The sequence below is a fragment of the Anolis sagrei genome, chromosome Y (genome assembly GCF_037176765.1).
Source record: "Anolis sagrei isolate rAnoSag1 chromosome Y, rAnoSag1.mat, whole genome shotgun sequence".
Lineage (NCBI taxonomy): Eukaryota > Metazoa > Chordata > Lepidosauria > Squamata > Dactyloidae > Anolis > Anolis sagrei.
In genome coordinates this window covers 44,539,326-44,555,352 of record NC_090035.1, presented here as the reverse complement: position 1 = coordinate 44,555,352, position 16,027 = coordinate 44,539,326, and the positions used below count along the sequence as shown (strand labels likewise).

At 47.2% G+C, this 16,027-nt stretch overlaps 1 pseudogene; it reads left to right on the top strand.

Moving 5' to 3' along the window:
* LOC137095609 (sodium/iodide cotransporter-like) overlaps positions 1-16,027 on the top strand; it is a 63,095-nt pseudogene that overhangs the window by 24,108 nt on the left and 22,960 nt on the right.

The following is a 16,027-nucleotide window of genomic DNA, read 5'->3' as shown; positions in this document are numbered from 1 at the left end:
GCCATGAAGTCCTGAGCCTCACCAATCAAAGAGGTCTCAGCGTGGATGTTAAAATCTCCCAATACAACCAAGTGCTGGGAGATCAAAGCTGAATTGGAGACCATATCTGCTAGCTCAGGCAGGGAAACTGCTGAGTCGCAAGGTGGGCGGTACACCAGCAGAAACCCCACGCTATCACAATTCCCCACCCTCAGGTGGACACACTCGAACCCAGATGATTGCGGAACAGAGCATCTGACCATGGCTATGGATTGCTGAAAGACTACTGCGACCCCTCCTTCCCCGCCCCTTAAGCCTGGCCAGCTGGTGCGCCCCGAAGCCCGGTGGGCACAGCTGAGTGAAATTTACCCCAACCAATTCGTCAAATCAGGTCTCAGTGATGCAAGCCAAATCCGCCCTCTCATCCAGGATCAGGTTCTGGATGGCTGCGGTCTTCCCATTGACAGATCTGGCATTTACCAGCAGAACCTTAAGGCCAGGGGGTCTGTCATGGAGTCTACCACTTCCTACCTTCTCCAGGGTCGCAAGAACTCTGTTGCGCTTTTCCTTGGGCCGTTGGTGACCAGCAATTCTCCTCCCCCACATGACCTGAATGGTGCCCCCCTCCTCCGGAACCCTCCCCCCCACGTGACTAGGATCTACAGTTAGTCAACTCTCTGAGAAAGTGGGGCTAGGATATAACTTCCCTTGGATGACCTGTAGGGATGTTTCCGATGACAGGGTGGAGAGAGAATCGTCAAGGGAGCTGAGTGGGCTGAAAAGGGGGAGTGTTCTTGGGCGGGAGAGTGTGGCCGATTGTGTAGGGACAACTGGGACAGATGGGGTTTCGAATTGATACAATCCAGGTGGGGAGGCCCTAACCGAAGAACTACTTGTGGATTTTTCACAGGGACCGGGTGGAACAGAGTGAGAAGGTACCACTTTGTAAACTAGGGGGCGAACATGAGGGTCCACAAACACCCTTCTGATGGTAATGCCTACCTGCAGGACCGCATTTCCATCTACGAACTCACACGCTCACTCCGATCATCTGAAGAGGCCCTGCTCATGATCCCGCCTGCGTCGCAAGCACGTTTGGTGGGGACTCAAGACAGGGCCTTTTCCGTGGTGGCCCCCGACTTTGGAACACCCTCCCCAAAGACCTTAGACAGGACCCTACATTGGCAGTCTTCAGAAAGAAATTGAAGACCTGGCTGTTCCGATGTGCCTTCCCAGACTAGGAAATCCCTATCACCAAGTCCTTAAGCACTTTACTAGAATTAAGATTGCTGTACACCGCACACTGCACTTGCCCTATAATGCATTGTATACCACCTGTTCACACCAGCACTTTTAATCCTGTACCCATTACTTTGGCCCGGCCCAATTTTATTATGTCCTTGTTATTGTTTATTGCTTGTTGTTTCTATTGCTGAATTGTTTTTAATTTGCTTTGGTTCTGAATTGTTACATTGTGTGTTGAGGCCTTGGCCTTTGTAAGCCGCATCGAGTCCTTGGGGAGATGCTAGCGGGGTACAAATAAAGTTTAATATTAATAATAATAATAATAATAATAATAATAATAATAATAATGCCCCATTTCTTTAGGCAAGGTCGAATTGCCAACAGCTCGCTCATTTTTCAATGAGCTGCTGATGTTATTGTGTCAGCTCAGGTCCTCCCTCTTTAAAGATTTCAGCAGGGATCGCATCAGGCCCGCTGGCTTTGTTATTTTTTTGTTGGCTGATGGCATTGCTGACTTCTTCCAAGCTAGGCAGTGCTGCAAGCTCATCCCTGGTTTGTTGTTGTGGGATTTGTAAGAGAACCTCTTCAGCCACATTAGAGCTGTGATTCAGGAGGCTTTGGTAGTGTTCTTTCCAACGTAGTGCAATTGATATTTTGTCCTTCAGAAGTTTGGTTCCATCTGATGAGCGTAGAGGCTGTATGCCATGGTTTCTTGGTCCGTAGATAAACTTTGTGGCTTTGAAAAATCCCTGAGCATCATGGGTATCTGCCAGGTGTTGGATTTCTTCAGCCTTTTTTGTCCATCAGATGTTCTTGAGTTCATAGAATCATAGAAACAAAGAGTTGGAAGAGACCTTATGGGCCATCCAGTCCAACCCCCTGCCAAGAAGCAGGAATATTGCATTCAAATCACCCCTGACAGATGGCCATCCAGCCTCTGTTTAAAAGCTTCCAAAGAAGGAGCCTCCACCACACTCTGGGGCAGAGAGTTCCACTGCTGAATGGCTCTCACAGTCTGGAAGTTCTTCCTCATGTTCAGATGGAATCTCCTCTCTTGTAGTTTGAAGCCATTGTTCCGTATCCTAGTCTCCAAGGAAGCAGAAAACAAGCTTGCTCCCTCCTCCCTGTGGCTTCCTCTCACATATTTATACATGGCTATCATATCTCCTCTCATTCTTCTCTTCTTCAGGCTAAACATGGCCAGCTCCTTAAGCCGCTTCTCATAGGGCTTGTTCTCCAGACCCTTGATCATTTTAGTCGCCCAAGTTGTTTAGTCGCTCAAGTCATTCTCTTATCCTTTTTTGAACCAAGAAAAATTCAGGGAACAAAATGCAGGAAACAAAATCAACATCTGTACATGCCATTCATCGACCTTGCAAAAGGATTTGACACAGTGAATCGTGGCACTCTCTGGATCATTCTCTAAAAAATCGGGCGCCCTAACAAATTTGTAAACATCCTGCAGCTCCTCCATGATGGCAACAGTCTTGGACAGCAATAGCTCCCAAAGTGACCCGTTTAAGGTAGAATCAGGTGTCAAACAGAGATGTGTTATTACCCCAACTTTATCTTCCATCTTCATCGCTATGATACTTCATCTTGTTGATGGGAAGCTTCCCACCAGAATGGAAATCATCTATCGGACAGATGACAAGTTATTTAACCTCAGCAGACTGAAAGCCAAAACCAAGGTTACAACAACATATATTATAGAACTCCAGTATGCTGATGACAATGTTGTCTGTGTGCATTCAGAAGATCTACAAACCACTCTAAACACCTTCACAGAAGCATGTGAGCAGCTCGGTTTCTCATTAAACATTGAGAAAACCAAAGTGCTCTTCCAGCAGTCACCAGCCATTCTCTCTCCAATGCCAGAAATACAACTTAATGATGTAACATTAAAAATATTGACCATTTCTGCTACCTTGGCAGCCACCTTTCCACAAAAGTCAACATTGACACTGAAATTCAACACCGCCTGAGCTCTGCGAGTGCAGCATTTTTCTGAATGAAGCAGAAAGAGTTTGAGGACCAGGACATCTGTAGGGATACCAAGGCTCTTGTTTATAAAACTACTGTCCCCCCAACCCTGCTATACGCTTGCAATATGTGGACAGTCTACAGACGTCACATGCAACTCCTGGAATGATTCCATCAGCGCTGCCTCTGAAAAATCCTGCAAATCTCTTGGGAAGACAAGCGGACAAATGCCAACGTGGTGAAAGAAGCAAAGACCACCAGCACTGAAGCAATGGTCCTCCGCCATCAACTCCGATGGACCGGCCACGTTGTCCAGATAGAATCATAGAATCAAAGAGTTGGAAGAGACCTCATGGGCCATCCAGTCCAACTCCCTGCCAAGAAGCAGGAATATTGCATTCAAATCACCCCTGACAGATGGCCATCCAGCTTCTGTTTAAAAGCTTCCAAAGAAGGAGCCTCCACCACACTCCAGGGCAGAGAGTTCCACTGCTGAATGGCTCTCACAGTCAGGAAGTTCTTCTTCATGTTCAGATGGAATCTCCTCTCTTGTAGTTTGAAGACATTGTAACCCTGCGGAACTCCGCTCATCATTTCTTTCCAAGATGAAGAGGAAGCATTACTGAGCACCCTCTAGGTTCGTCCATTTAACCAATTACAGATCCACCTCACCGTAGTTTTGTCTAGCCCACATTGGACTAGTTTGTTTGCCAGAAGGTCATGGGGAACCTTCTCAAAGGCCTTACAGGAATCCAGGTATGCTACGTCCACGGCATTCCCCGCATCTACCCAGCTTGTATCTATCGAAAAAAGAGATCAGATTAGTCTGGCATGACTTGTTTTTGATAAATCCATGTTGACTATTAGCGATGACTGCGTTTCTAAGTGTTTGCTGACCACTTCCTTAACAATCTTTTCCAGAATCTTGCCTGGTATCGACATGAGGCTGACCGGACGGTAATTGTTTGGGTCATCCTTTCCCCCCTTCTTGAAGACTGGGACCACATTGGCCCTCTTCCAATCTGCTGGAACTTCTCCCATTCTCCAAGAACTTTCAAAGATTATGGCCAATGGTTCCGAAATGACTTCCGCTAGTTCCTTCAATACTCTTGGGTGTAGTTGATCTGGCCCTGGGGACTTGAACTCATTCAGAGCAGCCAGGTATTCCTGGACAACCTGTTTCCCAATTTGGGGTTGGATGTCCTCTAATCCCTCATCCACTCCATCTTGCTGAGGTTGAAGATGACTTTCTTTTTGTGAGAAGACCGAGGCAAAGAAGGTATTAAGTAGTTCTGCCTTTTCCCTATCCCCTGTCAGCATAGGGCCTCTTCTCCTTGAAGAGGCCCTATCATCTCCTTGTTTTTCCTTTTTCTACTGGCATAAGAAAAGAAGCACTTTTTATTGTTTTTAATGTCTCTGGCAAGCCTGAGCTCGTTTTGTGCTTCAGCCTTGCAGATCTTTTCCCTACAGGTGTTGGCTATTTGTTTGAATTCTTCTTTAGTGATTTCTCCTTTTTTCCACTTTTTTTGCATATCTCTCGTGTCTTAGCACAGTTAGAAGTTCTTTGGACATCCATTCTGACTTCTTTGCACTTGTCCTTTTTTTTCTCTTTGTTGGCATGGTTTGCAATTGCGCCTTGGGTATTTCACTCTTGAGAAATTCCCATCCATCCATAACTCGCTTGTCTTTTAGTATCTGTCAGCTCACAGCAGCCATCCCCAATAACGACACAGGACTCCGATCCGTAATCAATTAGAAACTTTACTGCAGGATGCTCAGACATAACAAAAGCCAAGATTGACCAGTGGCCGCTGGTCATCTTCTTTCTACCCTCCCCCACATTTGAAACCACTCTTCCCGCCAAATGGTGAATCCCGCGCAACTCTCCCGCCAAATGCCAACTGCCTTCCCCCGAGGTCACCAGCTGCAATGTCCTTATCAGTGCTCTACATCAGGACCCTGGTTTTCAGCGCCAAAACCCAAGACCTGGAAACCGGTTCCTGACACGGCGTCCTCCTCCTCTTCTTCTCCCTGGAACGGAAACACACGTCAATCTACAGTCCTTCTTTGTCGAACGATCCTTGGTACTTTTTTCACAGGCTGCAATGAAACACTGGGTGTACCTTCCCTAAAACCTAGGGCAGTCGCAGCCTATAGGTGACGTCATTGATTTTGTCGGAGATCCTACAAGGGCACACATACCTGGGGGACAATTTCCTAGACGGGGTATCCAGCTTAAGGTTTTTGGTGCTTAGCCAAACCAAATCTCCCTCCTCTAGTTTGTTCCCCCTCCTTCCTCTTATGATCAGCGAACAGCTTATATTTCCTTTGGGCTTCCTGCAGCGATCTCACCACCTCGTTCTAGTTGGCCTTCACCTTATCTGGCCACTCTTCATTCCCACAGGACTCTTCCTCCCCCTAGTCCAGCAGTTTCGGCAAAGGCACTATTTCTCGACCATAAACTATCTCAAAAGGAGCTCTCCCAGTCACTGCGTAGGGGGTCCCATTATATGCTACTTCGGCGTAAGGGAGAATATCGGCCCAATTAGCCTGGCGGTGGTTTGTGTACATCCTCAAGAAGAGCCCCAATGTCTGTTGTGTGCGCTCGACCCCCCCCCCCTTTTGTCATGGGGTGGAATGCGGAGCTCAGGCTCCTGTCCGCTCCCAGCAAGTCCATGAACCTTCTCCAAAATCTTGCCGTGAATTGGACCCCCCTATCGCTAATGACCTGGTCAGGACATCCATGCAGGCGATAAATGTGCTTTATAAACAGTTCCGCTAACTTTTCTACGGATGGGAGTTTTGGTAGTGCGATGAAGTGCACCTGCTTTGAAAATAGGTCTAGCACTGTCCAGACATAATGCTGCCCACGGCTAATTGGGAGTTTGCCCACGAATTCCATGGCATTTGAACTCCACGGTTTTGTGGGCTCTGCCACCCTATGCAGCAACCCTGTTGGCTTTTGAGTGGGCACCTTGTTTCTCGCACTTGTGTCACACCGGGATACATATGATTTCGTGTCCCCTCTTATCCCTGGCTACCAACACTGGCGCACCAACAGTTTTATAGTCTTGGTGACCCCCAAGTGTCCTGCGCTTCTGCTATCGTGATACCTTATCATCATTTTTCCCCGCAGGCTTTCAGGGATATACAGTTTCTTGTTCACGAATCCTAATCTGTCCCTCCATTCCACCTTTTCCTTGTTTCTCTCCAGCCATTCATCCCCCTCGTATGCCTGTTTCAGCTCCTCCTCCCATCCCTTGGTTCCGCTTCCTACTCCTGTGAGCCGCTGGCTGTGCTTCGCCTGCACTCTGGTTTGCACCGCCATGCCCCATTGTTGTTCTGAGAACAAGCTCCCGCTTTGCCCCTGCTTCCTCCCCTCATCCTGTGGTATGCGGGAAAGCATGTCTGCCAAGACATTCTGTTTTCCCTTATGGAATCTCAGCTTGAACTCGAATCTGCTGAAATATTGAGCCCGTCTTATCTTCTTTGCTGACAGCTTCCTGGGTGAGGTGATATATTGCAAATTTTTATGGTCGGTCCATACCTCAAAAGGTATGCCGCTTCCCTCCAGAAGGTGCTTCCAAGCTTCCAAAGCCCTTAATATTGCTAGTGCCTCCTTTTCCCACACCGGCCAATTTCTCTTAGTTTCGCTGAACTTTTTTTTGATAAAAACCCACACGGTTTCAACACCCCCTCCGGATCCCTCTGCATCAATGCTGCCCCATAGGCCCAATCTGACGCATCGCAGTGAATCACAAACTGCTTGGTGATATCGGGGTGGATTAGAACGGGCTTCTCTGTGAACCTGTGCTTCAGCTCCTCAAAAGCCCGCTGACATTCCGTTGACCAGACTAACCTCACTCCTGGGGATCACACCTTGGCTGTTTCCCCCCTCCCCTTCGTCTTCAACAACTCAGTGAGGGGCAGTGTCAGCTGGGTGAAATCTTTTATGAACGTTTGATAGAAATTTGCAAATCCCAGGAAGGACTGCAATTGCTTGCACGTCTTAGGGGGTTCCCAAGCCTTAATGTTCTCTACCTTTGAGGGGTCCATAGCAATGCCCCCATGCGAGATCCTGTACCCAAGGAAATCTATCTGCTCCTTGTTAAACTCACACTTGGGCAGCTTTGCGAACAGCTTCGCCTCCCTCAACTTCTGAAGCACTTCCCTCACTAATTTTGATGTGGGCCTGCTGGTTGCGGCTAAATATGATTACATCATCCACAAAACAGAACACCCCACAATACAATAATGGATGTAGCACCTCATTAATCATTTGCATGAATGCCTCCCCCCCCCCCCGGCTCCTTTTAGTCCAAATGGACACAGAAAGTTGAAATGCCCCAGCGCACCTGAAAAAGCCGTTTTCCATCTGTCCTCAGACCATATCCATAGCTTATGGTAGGCCTCAATCAAGTCAATTTTCGTGAACACCCACCCCTCTGATAGTCTCAACAGGGGCAAAGGATAACTGGTGGTGGTGCTTACCGCATTCAGCCCCCTATAGTTCACGCATAGCCTCAGGTAGCTGTCCTTCTTGTGTCTGAATAGTACCGGGGCCCCTAAGGGGGAGTTGGACGGTTCTATGAATCCTCTGGCCAAATTCTTATCTATGTACTTCCTCAGCTCTTCCATTTCCCTGGCCGACATGAGGTACAGCCTACTCTTGGGCAGGCTAGCGTCCTTGTTAAGTTCAATCTTTACCTCTACCCGTCTCTGAGGGGGTAGTTGGTCCACCTCCTTTTCATCAAAAACATCCGCGAAGTCTCGATACTCGGGGGGGGGGGGATATCTTGGGCCCAATCCGGCAGCGCAGTCCCCTCCCCTTGGCAGCATTCCCCCTTAGAAGCCTCTGGGAAACACAGGCTCCCCACCTTCCAATTGACCTGCGGGTTCACCTCCTTCAGCCACAGCATCCCCAAGATCACATTATAAGTAGCCATAGGGGACACCACGAATGTTATCTCTCCTTCCCAGCAGCCTACTTTGCATCACACATTCTCACCTCGAACCGCGCCGGCGCCCCGGCTGCTACTGATCCATCTAGCTGGGAGAACACTATGGGTGCCTGCAAGATTGTTTTCTTACACTCCAACTCGTCTGCTAACTGGGGCCATAATGTTCCTGGAGCAGCTGCAATCCAGGCCCATTTGCCCTCCCCTTCCAGCCTGACGGGGAATACTAGCATTCCTGGGCTATGACTCTGACAGATCCGCCCCTGGGGCCCCAAGAAGGATGCTTTCCTCTGCTCTCTTTCTGCTGGCCGGCTTAGACCTGGGCTGAGGGGGCTCTCCCCCCTTACGCTGCCAACAATTGGCCGCTCTGTGATTCAAATGGCCGCATACGAAACATCCGCTTCATCGCCCCTTGGGTTCCCCGTCGGCTCCTTCCCAGCCGAGCCTCTCTTAGGTCTCCGACTCTCCTCCTTGTGCCGGGTCTGCTGCGGCGCCAATCCGCGATGCCTCCTGACGTGGGCCAGCGTTGTTTTGAAGTGCCCCGCTAGCTCGATCCATCTGCCGATCATCTCCGGATCGTCGTGATGTAGTGCCCAGGATAAAATTTCTTTCTTCAGGCCTTCCTTAAAGATTTGGACTTTAGTCACACTGGACCACTCGGGCACCCTTTCGGCCAACAACTGGAATTGTTCCACATACTCTGACACCAATCTCTGGCCTTGGGTTATTGTCTGCAGCTTTTCCCTCGCCCTGACACACTCAAGCGGACCTCGGAAGCATGCCTCCAGAGCTGCTAGGAATTGCCTCATGGATCCTAAGCAAGGGTCACGTCTGGCATGGGGCTGGACGTACCAATCCGCCGCTCCTCTCCTTACCACCGCGCCCACTGCTCGCACCTGCTGGCTTTCGACCTAAAGGTAGGAGCGTTGTCTTCCAGATAGCCCCTCACCATAGTCAGGAAGAAATCAAGGTTCTCTGCCTCGCCTCCAAATTCCACTATCAGCTCCTCCCTCCTCTGTTGGTAGGTAGATGGCTGCACTCGCGGTGGCCCTCCCTGGGGCCCCTGCGGCTCCGGGAGCAATCCCCGCTACCCTGTGCCACGGCCGGCCCCCATCGGGGGCACCAGGAGCGTTGGTTGGGTTGTCAGCGCCGCTCCCTGGGGTCGCCCTTCTTCCTCGTTGCTCTCTGCCCCGGGTTTCCAGCCCGTCTGAGTCTTGGGATGCGCCCCGGGTTTTCGGTCGCTCCTCTCCTCGGTGCTCCACAGCAACTCTCCCCGGGGTCATGAGTCTTCCAGCAGGGGGGCCAAACGTTCCATCAGTCTCGACATCACAGCGAGTGTGGTTTCCATAGCCGCCACTTTCTCCTCTAGGTACTCCATCCTCTGGGGGAAGGGGATATCCAGACCGCTGCTCTCCCTCGCAGCTTCCTCCGGGCCTCTTGCTCACCTCTGAGTCACCCCATTGGGTCGGGCGTAAGCAGTCGACGATGCCAAGGCAGCTACTCTCTCCAGTTCCTCCTCCACATTTTCAAAAGGGGAGATCGGCTCTCCCCCTGCTGCCGAAACATCTTCTTCCTCCATAGAGACATCTCACCGCGGCCGCAGGATGGTGTGGTGAATCTCGGCTTAATGTCAGCTCACAGCAGCCATCCCCAATAACGACACAGGACTCCGATCCGTAATCAATTAGAAACTTTACTGCAGGATGCTCAGACATAACAAAAGCCGAGATTGACCAGTGGCCGCTGGTCATCTTCTTTCTACCCTCCCCCACATTTGAAACCACTCTTCCCGCCAAATGGTGAATCCCGCGCAACTCTCCCGCCAAATGCCAACTGCCTTCCCCCGAGGTCACCAGCTGCAATGTCCTTATCAGTGCTCTACATCAGGACCCTGGTTTTCAGCGCCAAAACCCAAGACCTGGAAACCAGTTCCTGACAGTATCTGTGTCCACAGAATGCTGCTCAGTGTTTCCTTCATTTTTTGGAAATCAGCTCTCCTAAAGTCCAAAATGCAAGTTTGACTTGTCTTAGTTTCGGCCTTCCTTTGTACCTCAAATTGAAGGAGCACATGGTCACTTGCCCCTAAGGATCTGACCACTTCAACCGCATCGATCAGGTCATCCACAATTGTTAGAATGAGATCAAGAGTAGCCAATCCCCTTGTTGCCCCTTCTACCTTCTGGACCATGAAATTGTCTTGAAGGCAAGTGAGGTATTTGTTGGACGTTGTCCTCTTGGCCGAGTTTGTTTTCCAGCAAATATCAGAATAGTTGAAATCGCCCATGACTACTACATCTCTTCTCTGTGCCTGTTTAGTCAACTGTTGGCAGAAGACTTCATCAAGTTCTTCCTCCTGGCTTGGAGGTTGGTAGTAGACGCCTACAACGAGATCTTTTTGAGTCCCAGTTCCATTGATTCTTATCCAGATGCTTTTAAACTGGTTTCCCGGATCGCTGTCTTGCATCTCTTCTGCAGCATAAGAGTTTTTGACATATAAGGCTACTCCGCCTCCTCTCCTCTTTGTTCGGTTTCTGTGAAAGAGGTTATAGCCCCCGATGTCTGCATTCCAGTGATAGGAGTCATCCCACCAGGTTTCAGTGATGCCTATAATATCATATTTGTGGTTGTGCTAAAAGTTGTGGTTGTGCTAAAAGTTGGAGTTCATCATGTTTATTTCTCATGCTCTGTGCATTAGTGTAAAGACATGTGAGTCCCTGAGGTCTTCCCCTGAGCTGTTCAATTGGGATTATTGTGCTTTCAGTACTTGGTCCTTGTTGTGTTTGTGCAGCCCTCCATTTAGCCTTCTGGCGGTTCCCAGACATTGTGGGTAAAGTAGTGTTCACAAGGTTGTTGTCCCCCCTCCCCCGGTGAGCCTAGGTTAAAGTGTGCCTAATGAGGTTTGTGAGTCTGTGAGCAAAAAAGGTGTTTTCCTACTTGTGTGAGATGCACCCCATCCCTTGCCAGTAGGCCATCCTCCTGGAAAAGCAGGCCTTGGTCAAGGAAGCCAAAGCGTTCCTCCTGACAACATTTTGCAAGCCAGTTATTGACCTGTACTATTTTTCTGGCCCTTGTAGGTCCGTGTCTTACGACTGGGAGGTGGGATGAAAAGACATTACATTGTTTTAGCTTTTTTCCTAGAGCTCGAAAATCATTTATGATCTTTTGGAAAGTATGCCTAGCAGTATCATTGGTTCCTACATGAATCAACATGAGTGGAGGACGGTGATGGGGCTTGAGGAGCCTGGTGAGCCTCTGAGTGATATGGTGTATTTTTGCCCCAGGTAGGCAGCATATTTCTCGAGATGCCTGACCATTGTCTCCCAAAGCAGTTGCTCTACTCCAAACTCAAGAATGAAAAATGGAATGTTGGTGAGCAGAAAAAGATATTAAAAGATGGCTCAAAGCCAACCTTAAAAACTCTGCCATACACTGAGAACTGGGAAGCCCTGGCCCTTGAGCGCTCCAGCTGAAAAACAGCTGTGACTAGCAATGCTGTAGAATTTGAAGAGGCACAAATGGAGGGCGAAAGAGAAATGTGCCAAGCGGAAGGCACGTCATGCCAACCCCGACCAGGACCATCTTCCACCTGGAAACCAATGCCCTTACTGCAGGAGAAGATGTAGATCAAGAATAGGGCTCCACAGTCACCTACTGCCAGAACACCAACATTGGAGGACCATCATCCTCGGACTAAGAGGGATTACCTAAGTAAGTAAGTAAGTAAGTATCTAACATAAATGGGCCGGCAGACTGTTAGATAAGCGGAAATGTTGAATAATAAGAAGGAATTAAGGAAAAGCCTATTTAACGTCAAATTACGTTATGATTTTGCAAATAGAAGCACCAAAACATCATGTTTAACAACAAATGGACAGAAAAAGCAGTTCAGTACACAGTAACGTTATGTAGTAATTACTATATTTACAAATTTAGCACCAAAACATCGCAGTGTATTCAAACATCTGTGGATCAGGGCAGGAGGCAGACTGTGTTGGATAATACAGAATGTCGGATGAGCGAAGGTTGGGTAAGCAAGACTCTACTGTAATATAATTTAAGATAAAATAATATACAAAATAACTTTATAATAATAGTACATTAATATATAATAATAAATTGAATAATAAGTAAAATTAAACATAAAATAATATACATAATGTAATAATTTATTATAATGAATTAATATATATTACAATAATAATATATTAATATACATATAAAATGATTTATTAGATTATTAAGATCGTCTGGAGAGGCCCTGCTCTCGGTCCCACCGGCTTCACAAGCGCGTCTGATGGGAACGAGGGACAGGGCCTTCTCGGTGGTGGCCCCTCGACTCTGGAACTCTCTCCCACAGGAGATCAGAACCGCCCCTTCTATCCTGACATTCAGGAAGCAGGTGAAGACGTGGCTATGGAGACAGGCATTCGATGAGTGAGCCAACACCCGAAGATTGGATGATGATGAACATCAAATTTAGTGGGATGACTGACCATTGTATTTATTGAATGTAATTGCTGTTTTGCTGTTTAATGTTTTTAATGTTTTATTGCAATATGAAGTATGATGTTTACTGATTGTATGTATTTTACGGTTGGAAACCGGTCTAAGTCCCTCAAGAGAGGTGAGAAGGTCGGTATATAAAACTTTTAAATAAATAATAAATAAATGATTTATTATAATACACTAATGTATAATATTTATAATATTAGAATTATAGTATTATGATATAATATATAATAATATACATATGATGGCCCAATTATCTGTCCAACCCTGTGACCCCAACAGCACGGCCTCCACCAGCATCAACGCCATGGCTGCCATTATAGTGGAGGACCTCATCAAGCCCAACCTGTCCAACCTCTTGCCACGCAAACTCACCATCTCTAAAGGTTTCTGTGAATATCTCCTTGGCATCTCCAGCCATATCCATTACTTCTTTGTGCCTCCCATGGACCATTTTGGTTGCTCTGTCAGAAAACAGTGGGATTGGTGCACGATTTGAAATTTTCTCCTTCTTCCACCATGCCCTCGCTAAATACACTGCTGCGCACCAGACAGATGGTCTCCAGGGCAAGTTAAGAAAATCAATCCAAACATTGCAGTGTCTTTATGAGTAGTTAGCAGCATTTTTACTGCACAGCTTCTGACCTTGCTGCTGCTCCCTGTTTAAGTCAGGCCTGAGGCAACAATGGCTTCTCTTCCTCCAGGTGTTTTGGACTTTGACTCTCACAATTCCTAACAGACAGTATTATATTATTATTATATTTTATTATTATATATTATTTTATTACAACATTATTTTTAAATATTGTTGTTGTATTATATTATTATTTAATTAACATAATTTTATTTTTTATTTTAAAATATTTTATCATTATTGAATTATCAATCTATATTATTATGTAATTGTATTATTTTAACTATTTTATTATATTATTTTTATATAATATTATATTTTATTATTATATTATTTTCCCCCTCCTCCTTGCTGTACATGTTTTAAATATTTAAATACTTAAATATTATTATAATATTATTATTACCAGCTATTAAGAATTTATTTATTTATTATTCGAACTTATTATTCCCCTGGGGCTTGGAGCGGCTTACAAAAACAGGGTAAAACCAAACACAATTTAAAAACAATTTAAAACAATTTAAAAACAGCAATATCAAAGAGCAAAGGCCTGTCGAAACAGATATGTCTTACATGCCCTGTGGAAAGCTAAGTCCCGCAAGGCACGGACTTCAGGTGGCAAAGTATTCCAGACTAATGGTGTCACTGCTGTAAAGGCTCTGCGTCTGGTTGCTGTTAGACGCAAGGTATTGACAATGGGAATTTCCAAGAAATCTTGGTCTTCAGAACGGAGGGATCTCTGGGGTTGGTAGGGGATGAGGCGGTCCCTCAGGTACATAGCCCCAGACCATGCAAGGCTTTAAAGGTGAGTACCATCACTTTGAAAGTGATCCGGTGCTCAATTGGTAACCAATGCAGCTGCAATAAGATTGGTGTTATGTGGCATCACATCAGAATTCCCGTAAGCCAAGCAGCTGCATTTTGTACCAACTTGACCTTCCGGATCACTGACAGAGGAAGGCCATTGTACAGGGCGTTACAGTAGTCCTGTCTTGAGATGATCGTAGCCTGGATCACCATAGCTAGGTCGTCCCTGGACAGATAGGGGACCAGCCGTCTAGCCTGCTGCAGATGAAAAAACGTGGTTCTGCTAACGGCGGAGACCTGGCCCTCCATCGTCAGCAGAGGGCCTAAAAGGACTCCCAGGCTTTTTACCAATGATGACGGGCATAGCGCCTCGCCATCCAGAGTAGGCAGCTGGATATCCCCACTGCCCAGTTGACCCAGCCATAGGACCTCCGTCTTTGCTGGATTCACCCTCAACCTGCTGGCACACAGCCATCCAGGAACGGCCTTGAGGCACTGATGGAAACAATTGGGTACAGAGTCCGGTCGGTCTTAGATCTTCAGCACAAGCTGAGTGTCATCAGCGTACTGGTAACACTCAAGCCCAAAACCTCGAACCAGCTAAGCAAGTGGTCGCATATAGATGTTAAACAACAGAGGGGAAAGAACGGCCCCCTAAGGAACCCCACAAGGTAGAGGGGACCTCTCAGAGACCAGGCCTCCCCTCTCCACTCACTGTCCACGGTTGTGAAGAAAGGAGGACAGCCAACTTAAAGCTGTCCCCCTGACAGCAGCAAGACGGTGGGTCAAAAGGTTGTGGTCGACTGTGTCAAATGCTGCTGTGAGATCCAATAACACAAGCAGCACTGACCCGCCCTGGTCAAGCTGGCATCGAAGGTGATCCATGATGGAGACCAGCACAGTCTCTGTCCTGTGTACAGAAGCCGTACTGGAAGGGTTCTAGTCTGGCTGTGTCATCTAGGAATTGCTGCGTCATCTAGGAATCTGCTGTTGCCCTCTCAATCACCTTGCCCAGGAACGAGAGATTCAAAACTGGGCGGTAACTGGAGGGAACCGAACAATCTAAGTCTGGTTTCTTCAGCAGGGGAGAGACTACCGCCTCTTTTAAACCCTCTGGAAAAACTCCTTGCTCAAAGGTGGGGAACCTGATCGATGCGGTTGAAGTGGTAGGATCCTTAGGGGCAAGTGACCATGTGCTCCTGCAATTTGAGGTACAAAGGAAGGCCTAAACTAAGACAAGTCAAACCCGCATTTTTAACTTTAGGGGAGCTGATTTCCAAAAAAATGAAGGAAACACTGAGCAGTATTCCGTGGACAGATACTAAAAGACAAGGGAGTTACGGATGGATGGGAGTTTCTCAAGAGTGAAATATTCAAGGTGCAATTGCAAACCATGCCAACAAAGAGAAAAAATAGGACAATTGCAAAGAAGCAAGTCCAAAGAACTTCTAACTGCGCTAAGACACAAAAGAGACATGCACAAGAAGTGGAAAAAGGGAGAAATAACAAAAGAAGAATTCAAACAAATAGCCAACACTTGTAGGGAAAAGGTCCGCAAGGCTAAAGCACAAAACGGGCTCAGGCTTGCCAGGGACATTAAAAACAATAAAAAGGGCTTATTTTCTTATGTCAGTAGAAAAAGGAAAAACAAGGAGGTGATAGGGCCTCTTCAAGGAGAAGATGGGGCAATGCTGACAGGGGATAGGGAAAAGGCAGAACTACTTAATACCTTCTTTGCCTCAGTCTTCTCACAAAAAGAAAGTAATCTTCAACCTCAGCAAGATGGAATGGATGAGGGATTAGAGGACATCCAACCCAAATTGGGAAACAAGTTGTCCAGGAATACCTGGCCACTCTAAATGAGTTCAAGTCCCCAGGGCCAGATCAACTACACCCAAGAGTATTGAAGGAA